Source organism: Natrix helvetica, assembly GCF_964273705.1.
Source record: "Natrix helvetica genome assembly, chromosome: 5".
NCBI lineage: Eukaryota > Metazoa > Chordata > Lepidosauria > Squamata > Natricidae > Natrix > Natrix helvetica.
Genome location: NC_138551.1, coordinates 141,664,724 through 141,673,881, shown reverse-complemented (window position 1 = coordinate 141,673,881; position 9,158 = coordinate 141,664,724). Strand labels below are relative to the sequence as shown.

The following is a 9,158-nucleotide window of genomic DNA, read 5'->3' as shown; positions in this document are numbered from 1 at the left end:
ATCCTTGGGGAGTCTGGACCACATAATGGAGGCTCTGCTCAACATCCCTGGAAAGTGGCTGGATTGGATGGATGGCACTGGGGGCATCGCAGGGTCTCCCTCACCTGGGCTCCTCAGGAGGGAGAGACCCCTCCCTTGAAGGCAGAACTAAGGGGGAGAGATTAAAAAAAGGTGGACAGACGTCTGATACCTGCTGTGTCTGCAGCCTTCATACCTGTCACCAAACTCCTCATCCAACATATCAAAGGTTCTTGTCTCCAGAAAGGGGCTGGGGCTGGCTGGCTGGCTGGCTGGCGGTGAAGTGAACTAGGAAAAACCTGCAATGTTTAGGGGCCAAAAAAATGGCTTCAGACTGTCCCAGTTGGGTGGGCATTGGGACCACAAAGCTAGAGACTGACTTGCTTAATGATTTGGGGAAATTAAACTAAACTGTGATTCCGTTTGCCAGATAGTAGTTATTTCCCAATAACACACTTGGCCTGATGACTGAACATTTGCTTTCATCTTTTATTACTTGGATTTTTATACTACCTTTATTATTTCTCTCAATAGCTCAAGGCAGTGAACATATCTAAGATTCCTTCATCCCCACAAGAACAACCTTGTGAAGGCTGAGAGAGGGACTGGCTCGAAGTCACCCACTTGGCTTTCGTGGCTGAGATGGGACTCGTAAGTATTTGGGTGGGGGGGGGTCTGTCTTAATTCCAATGGCCACCACCTTTTCGGTTATCAGAAATCATGGCAATACAAAGACTGTCAAATTGATGGAGAGCTGATACTGACCCCTTTGGGGTTTTTTGAGCAATGAGATGCCTTGAGTTGGACTCGGAATCAAATGGGAAGTCAAATAGTTTGAAGAGAGACCAGTATTGAGGGATTTTGTTGGTGCAAACTAGGTCCCTTTAAGGTATGGAGGGACTTCAATTCCCAGAATTCTCCAGCCAGCCATTCAGCATGTTGTTACACTGCAATTTAATGACTGCTTTAGGCCAGAGGTGTCAAACTCAAGGCCTGCAGGCCAGATCGGCCCACAGGGTGCCTAGATCCAGCCTACAGGGCCACTCTGGAAACAGCAAAGGTGTGGCCCATGGTGCCTCTGCCAGCTAAAAATGGAGCTTGAGAGGGCCGGAAGTGTCCCTACTAAGCCCCAGTTCACTGGTAGAGCACTGCAGGAGGCTGTCGCTGCTGGAAACAGCTGGGAGGCGTGCCGCTGACAAGAATGATGTCAAACTGGCTACACCCACCCTGTCCACACTCACTCAGCCCCCCCCCCCCCCCGAGGTCAAACACAACCCTGATGCGGCCCTCAATGAAATTGAGTTTGACACCCCTGCTTTAGGCTATTGTCATTTGATTGTATTAACCCTAATCTGTTCCCCATTTATAGGTTAAGGCAACCATGAAAAGGAAGTAGACAATAGAAGCCTACAGCTGAAAAGGACCTTGTAAGTTAAGCACCTGCCTGCCTGCCTAATTGATGGATTGATTCTGTGTCATTGTTGAATGTTGATGCCTAGCAGTCCATAGATCGATTTTCTCCATGGAGATCTGTCCCCAACCTGGTCATTTGGGTTTCCCAACCTTCCCCCATCCCCATCTTAGCTGCTTACGGTGCTCGTTCTCTTCTTCTCCTTCCTTCACCCATGTCAGCATTACCAACTTCTCCAGGGATTTGGTCCGCATTGATCAACAGCATTGAAACTATGTGGACTCTGAGTGGCCACAGAGGTAGATGGATGACCACCTGTCCCCAGTCTGGACTTTCAGATCTCCCAAACGTTCACCCATCCACACAGTAATCAAATCCACCAACCTTGTCCCAAATTGTCCCCTCCTTCTCTTCCCTTCCCCCTTTCCCAGAATTAGAAACATCTCCAGAGAGCTGATTTTCTCTTTATGTGCCTCAAATATGATATTTTGAACCTGGTGGTTTTTGGTTGAGAACAGGTCTGGATAGATTATTTCTAAAGGATCCTTTGGCAGGAGATTCCTCTGCAGATTGTCCGTTGGTTCTCCACTCCTGCTGCATCTCATGCTAGGAGAAGCAGATGGACTCCAAACTGTAGGAAAAAGCCAGAGTGGAGAAGGCAGGTTAGCAAAATCAGCCCTGAACTGAGAGAGGATGTGACTGTGTCTCTCCATTTTTCAAACAGGTCAGCAACAAGGAAGGAATGGTCATATGGTCAATATCCTTGGGCGATCTCTCAGCGACCACTGATGGTCCCAACCTCCAGGTTGATGAACTGAGAGTCTCCTTTGACTTTCAGACCCAGAAATTCCAGAAAGACAATCAGTGGATGAAAGAGCAGCACAGCTGTCTCCAGGAGAAACTGGATCAACTTAAGACCACAACAGAAGACCTGCAGAAAACCTGCAGAAGATAATGCCATCAGTTAGAACTAGAGACACAGCTTTGGTGAAATACATTGAAGAATTCCACAAAGAACTGCATGAAGTCACTAGCCGAGTGTCCATCTCAAGCAAGAGATGGCTGACTTTGAGAAAGACTTCAAAGAGGAACTTCCTTCCAGAACTTATGAAGCACCTCTAGAGTCTGCAGCATGAATTTGCTGAGATGGACTACAGTTACCATGTGCAAAAAAGCCACTACAGCCTACTGAGAAAGTCACTCCTCTTCAGAATATGAGGGAAAACAAGAAGCAGCACCTCAAAAGTCTGCAGCAGCCATATCTGAGCTCCCAGATCCGGCTCTGGCCAAACTCATCTGGCACACAAGGTAGCAAGTCCCCTCATCTTCTCCCAGGTACACCAGATAGGAAATATGACCAAGTGAGGTAACTCTACTTTATTGGCAGGGTACATCAAGAGAAACTTGCAAGTCTGAAAGTACAAATGTCCCAACTCTTTTGAAAGCCTGAAAAGTGAGGGACGGTCCTCTGAGGTTTTCTGAGGTTCTTTCTCTGCCAGTTATGTACCTGGAGGGCTCCCCCACCTTATATGATTATTCCCTGTGCAGCAGCTTCTCCTTCTCTCTCCCCAGATCATTTATTTGTTACTATTCCACCTTATTTTTATAAATAACTCAAGGTAGTCAACATATCAAACACATCTTCCTTCTTCTATTTCCCCTCACAATAACAACCCAGTGAGGTTGGTAGGTAGAGCGACTGACCCAAAGTCACCCAGCTGGCTTTGATGACTAAAGTGGGACTAGAACTCATGATCTTCCACTTTATAGCCTGGTGCCATATTTTATTTGCACATAACACTTCCTTAATAGTTTGCAGGAATGCTGGTGATATACCTTGAGCCAGCAAAGTATTAACTACGGTACTTCCTGATAATTAAGTTAATTAATTAAGATAATGCCTCATAAAACTGAGGAGGTGTGAATAGCAATTGGTCCTTGCTCATCTAGTCTTCTATATTATCATTAATACAAGCAGGATAGTTGAAGAAAGAGGATTTTGCGATGCAACATGTATACCAATTCTTAGATAAAGCTACTTTGATGTTGTTTTAAAAATACCATCCAGTTTTTAGAACAATATCTAGGATTTCCTAATAGAGTGCATAAGTAAAATCCAGTAAATATATATATATATATATATATATAATTTTGAGACGTAGGACTTAACAAGCTGTCTTATTTCATATAAGAACAAATGAATGGCAGCTACAATGTGAATCTTTCATAAAGATTTCATTTGTACTTTTTCTCATATCATTTTTTTAAAATCATTTTATTTTATTTTATTCAAAGCCACCCAAAAATGGAAAAAAAATTGCAAACAGACCCCCAAAGCTAAATAAAATTACATTAAAAAGTGCATAAAAAGAAAAAAAGAAAAGAACCAGTTCAGGTTTGGGCAATTTTCTCATTCTGCAGTGATGGCCTCCATGATCTCCAGATTAATCAGATTCCGTTGACTTTCAGATCCAGGAATCCATGAAAGACAAACAACGGACGAAAGAGCAGCACAGTTGCCTCAAGCAGACAGTGGATCAACTTCAGACCACAACAGAAGACCTGCAGAAACCTCTGCTGGACAACAAAGGGAGCTTGGACCCTGCCAACACGATGACCCACCAGTTAGAGCCAGAGAAAGAATCTTTGGTGAAACACACTGAAGAACTCCAGAAAGAAATGTCTGAGGTTACTAGCCAAGTGGCCTTCCTCAAACTTGAGAAGTCTGCCTTAGAACCTCTGAGAAGCTCCTCAAAGAGTTCTGGAACCTTCTTTAGAACTCAAGAATCACCTCTAGAGTCTGCAACATGAACTGGCTGAGATGGACCAAAGTTCCACTTTGTGGAGAAAAGCCACTGAAGCAGAAAGTCTCCATTCTTCAGAATGTGGGTGGAAATGAGAAGAAGCACCTCAACCATCTGCAGCAGCAGCAGATCTGTGTTTACCAGGACAGAACCGAAGACCTGTAGAAAACTCTGGAGGACAACAGAGAAGGATTGATGCATGTCAGAATGGCCATCCAAGAATTAGAGCTGCAGAACTGGTGTTCGGAGAAAGACAGGGAAGATCACCACAGGGAGGTCACCAGCCAAGTGGCCTTCTTCAAAAATGATGTTGGCACTCCTGAGTGACCAGCACATGGGACAACTTTGCTGACACTCTCTCTCCCCATGCCTGGAATGGAGGAATGGTGGCTTTTAACCATTTGAGAAAGAAAAGAGATTCTTCCCCTCCCTTCCCTTGACTTGCCACCCAGTGTGCCAGGGGAGCCAGGAGAGCCCCTCCCTTACCAGCTGAAGCCCCTCCCTTACCCCCACCTTACCAGTCACTGCAAGACTATCAGCTGAGCTGAAAGCCACCCAGCCACCGAGCATCAGGGCCTAAGAGCACTGAGGAATCCCAGGGCTCCAAGCCAAGAAGGAGGGTGGAGGTGATGGCCGTGGCAGTGGTGAGGTTGGTAGCGATGGATCCTGAGGCTCACCTCCAAGCCTCGGAGTGCCATCTGAGGCCAAGGGGCAGCAGTGAGGAGGGAGCGGACTCTGCTGTGGGGAGGGCAGAGAGTCTAGCCAGAGCCAGATCTGGGAGCCAGAACCGAGCAGCCAAAGGAGCCGAGCAGGTGGGATCTGGGCAGCCCACATGAGAGGAAAAGAGAGGAGAGGAGAACAGCTAGAAGCTGAACTGGGAGCCGAGGGGTCTGTAGGAAACGCCTCAAAGCAGCAGAGACCCCCGGAGGCCGCAAGGCTGACGGAGCTGGTGGCAGAGCTGGAAGACAGGGCTGGGCTGAGGGTCTCGGGGGCAGGCAGAAACTCCTGCTGCTCCAGAGGCTGCAAGAGAGAAGCAACAGGACGGGGAAGCCAGGGGCCACCAAGGCCAACTGGAGCTGGTCAGTGGCCGGTGGGTGGTGGGTGGTGAAGTAGTCTGAGGGATGGTAGAACACAGGAGGTAAATTTATAGGGCTAGTAGGGACTTTGGAGGTCTTCTAGTCCAACCCTCTGCTCAAGGCAGGAACTTTATACCATCCCAGTCAAATGGTTCTCTTGTCCACTTTGAAAACTTCCAGTCATGGAGCACTCACTACTTTGGGAGGCAACTTATTCCATGGCTTAATTGTTCCTTCTGTCTGAAAACTTCTCTTGACTTCTAGATTGGGTCTCTCTTTAACAAACTCCCACCCATTTCCTCTTCTCCTTCCCTCCAGGGCTCTGGAGACGAAGTCTCTCCCCTCTTCTCTGTGGGAGTCCCTAAAAATGCCAGAAGATTCTATCATGGCTGCCCAATCCTTCCCACCTTGTCTCGGCTGGACATAGTGAACTCCATCAACCGTTCATCAAATGATTTGGCCTCTAGACCTTAAATCACCTTTGTTCCTCCTCTCTTCATACTGTCCAGAATCTCCACAACTTTTTCTTTTTCCGGGGAGACCAGAATTGGACAAAATATTCCAAGGATGGTCTGACCAGTGAGAGAGAAAGTGGTACCAGCCCTTCTCTCCTTCTTGAATCTTCCCCTCTTTTATTGCTGCCTAAGACTGCCTGGGCCTATTTTGTCCTCTGTTGCAGAGTTCTTGATGATCCTTAAGTGCTTTGCCAGGAGATCCTTCCACAGGTACCAATGCTGAGCCAGGTACCCCCTGTTCTGTACCTGGGCATTGGGGTCTCCTAAGTGCAGATCCTGGCTTTTCTCACCAGTGAACTGCATCTTGTTTGGTAGCGTCCAATGCTTATGTCTTCTGGATATTGAGCTTATTTTCTAGTAATTCCCACAAGCTTGGTCCCATCTGCAAACCTGATGAGTTCCCTTTCTGTCCCCTCACATAGATCATTTGGGAAGATATGGAAGATTCCGGGGCCCAAGGCAGAAACTTGAGGCCCCTCTCTCAATATTTCACCCCATGTAGATGTAGCTCCATGAAGGACTACTCACTGGGTGCAATTGGTCAGCCACTCTATGAATTCTGTGCCTATTTGGAATTGTATATCAATTCTATCTCTCTCATCATTCTTTTCATATTTTTTTCTTTGAGCATAAAAAGAGATTCAAAGAAGGAATTAAGTGTTTCCGTATTCATAGTTTCAGATATCCACGAGTGGAATCCTTCCTAGTCTCTCTAGAAAGTAGAAAAGATTAACAGAGTTGGAAGGGAGTTTGTAGGTCATCTGGTTCAAAGCCCCCACCCAAGCAGGAGACCTTACATCATTTCTGACAGATGGCTGTCCAGTCTCTTCTTGAAAGCTTCCAGGGATGAAGCTCCCACAACCTCTGAAGGCAACTTCTGTTCCATTGGTTGATTGGTCTCATTGCCAGGAAATTTCTCCTTAGTTCTAGGTTGAATCTCTCCTTGTTCAGTTTCCATTCATTATTCCTTATCCGGCCTTCAGGTGCCTTGGAAACTAGCTCGTCCCCTTCCTTTCTGTGGCAGTCCCTCAAATATTGGAATATTGCTATCCTGTCTCCCCTGGTCCTTCTCTTCACTAGACTAGCCATGCCCAGTTCCTGTAATCGTTCTTCATATCTTTTAGCCTCCAGTCCCCTAATCATCCTAGTTGCTCTTCTCTGCACTTTTTCTAGAATCTCAACATCTTTTTATAGTATGGTGACCAAAACTGGATGCAGTACTCTAGGTGTGGTCTTACTAAGGCTTTACAGAGTGGTATTAGTGCCTCTCTTGATCTTGATTGTATCCCTCTGTTAATGCAATTTAGGATTGCATTGGCTTGTTTGACTGCTGCCGCACACTCTTGGCTCATATTTAATTGGTTCACCACTAAGACTCCAGGATCCCTCTCACAGTTACTGCTATGTGTACCTTTGGCTTTTTCCCCCTAAGTTTAAGACTTTACTTTTCTCTACTTTGAATTCCATTTTGTTAGATCTCTCTTAGCTTGTTGAAGTCAGAACTCCCATAAAGACTCCACTGTTAGCCTCATTGAGCAATGCTTGGACTAGAAGACCTCCAAGGTCCCTTCCAATTCTCTCAGAATGTTAGGGTTGGTGAAGTTGCCTGTGCTTGATGAGGAATGTTTTTTTGGGGGGGCTCCCCATAGGCTTAGAGCCAGATGGGTTGAATGGGATGTTTCTTTATGGGGTGAGAGTCGGGTCTGGTGTGGTGTGGATGTGTTTGTTGTCTAATTGGTGGGAGAGGCCCTCTATGGGGTGACATGGGGTGTATGCATGAGATGGGGAAGCGAAAGTACAGGTAGATGTTACGCATGGCCTCCTCCTTCTCTTGCTTCCCCCTGAGAGGCTCTGGAGCAGCAGGAGCTTCTGCCTGCCCCCGAGACCCTCCACCCAGCCCTCTCCTCCCGTTCTGCCCCCCTGCTCCCTCAGCCTTGCTGCCTTGGGTTTCTCTGCTCCCCTGAGGCTTCTCCTGGGGACCCCTGGGCTCCCCTTCTGCCTCTGGCTGCTCTCCTCTCCCCTCCTCTCCTGAGAGCTGTTCGGCCCCCGTCTGCTCAGCCCATTTGGCTGCTTGGTTCCGGCTCCCAGATCCGGCTCTGGCCAGACTCACCTGGCACACATGGTAGCAAGTCAGTCCCCAACCTCCCTCCTTCCTTCCCTCCCCCAATCCTCCCTCCTCTCCTGGATAGACAGTTGGACACAGAGTCCTTCAATGCTCTTTCTGTGGAGATATTAGAAAGAAACTCAAGAAGCACCTCTAGAGTCTGCAGCATGAACTGTCTGAGATGGACCAAAGTTCCACTTTGTGGAGAAAAGCCACTGAAGCAGAAAGTCTCCATTCTTCAGAATGTGGGTGGAAATGAGAAGAAGCACCTCAACCATCTGCAGCAGCAGCAGATCTGTGTTTACCAGGACAGAACCGAAGACCTGTAGAAAACTCTGGAGGACAACAGAGAAGGATTGATGCATGTCAGAATGGCCATCCAAGAATTAGAGCTGCAGAACTGGTGTTCGGAGAAAGACAGGGAAGATCACCACAGGGAGGTCACCAGCCAAGTGGCCTTCTTCAAAAATGATGTTGGCACTCCTGAGTGACCAGCACATGGGACAACTTTGCTGACACTCTCTCTCCCCATACCTGGAATGGAGGAATGGTGGCTTTTAACCATTTGAGAAAGAAAAGAGATTCTTCCCCTCCCTTCCCTTGACTTGCCACCCAGTGTGCCAGGGGAGCCAGGAGAGCCCCTCCCTTACCAGCTGAAGCCCCTCCCTTACCCCCACCTTACCAGTCACTGCAGGACTATCAGCTGAGCTGAAAGCCACCCAGCCACCGAGCATCAGGGCCTAAGAGCACTGAGGAATCCCAGGGCTCCAAGCCAAGAAGGAGGGTGGAGGTGATGGCCGTGGCAGTGGTGAGGTTGGTAGCGATGGATCCTGAGGCTCACCTCCAAGCCTCGGAGTGCCATCTGAGGCCAAGGGGCAGCAGTGAGGAGGGAGCGGACTCTGCTGTGGGGAGGGCAGAGAGTCTAGCCAGAGCCAGATCTGGGAGCCAGAACCGAGCAGCCAAAGGAGCCGAGCAGGTGGGATCTGGGCAGCCCACAGGAGAGGAGAAGAGAGGAGAACAGCTAGAAGCTGAACTGGGAGCCGAGGGGTCTGTAGGAAACGCCTCAAAGCAGCAGAGACACCCGGAGGCCGCAAGGCTGACGGAGCTGGTGGCAGAGCTGGAAGACAGGGCTGGGCTGAGGGTCTCGGGGGCAGGCAGAAACTCCTGCTGCTCCAGAGGCTGCAAGAGAGAAGCAACAGGACGGGGAAGCCAGGGGCCACCAAGGCCAAC

General features: G+C 48.3%; 1 long non-coding RNA gene across 1 annotated transcript; it reads left to right on the top strand.

The window, feature by feature from the left end:
* The first annotated feature begins 580 nt into the window (after window positions 1-580).
* LOC309393943 lies at window positions 581-2,199 on the top strand. The gene is made up of 3 exons (XR_014175663.1): window positions 581-669; window positions 1,388-1,445; window positions 2,154-2,199. It is a non-coding gene; the product is annotated as an uncharacterized lncRNA (long non-coding RNA).
* Window positions 2,200-9,158: the final 6,959 nt, after the last annotated feature.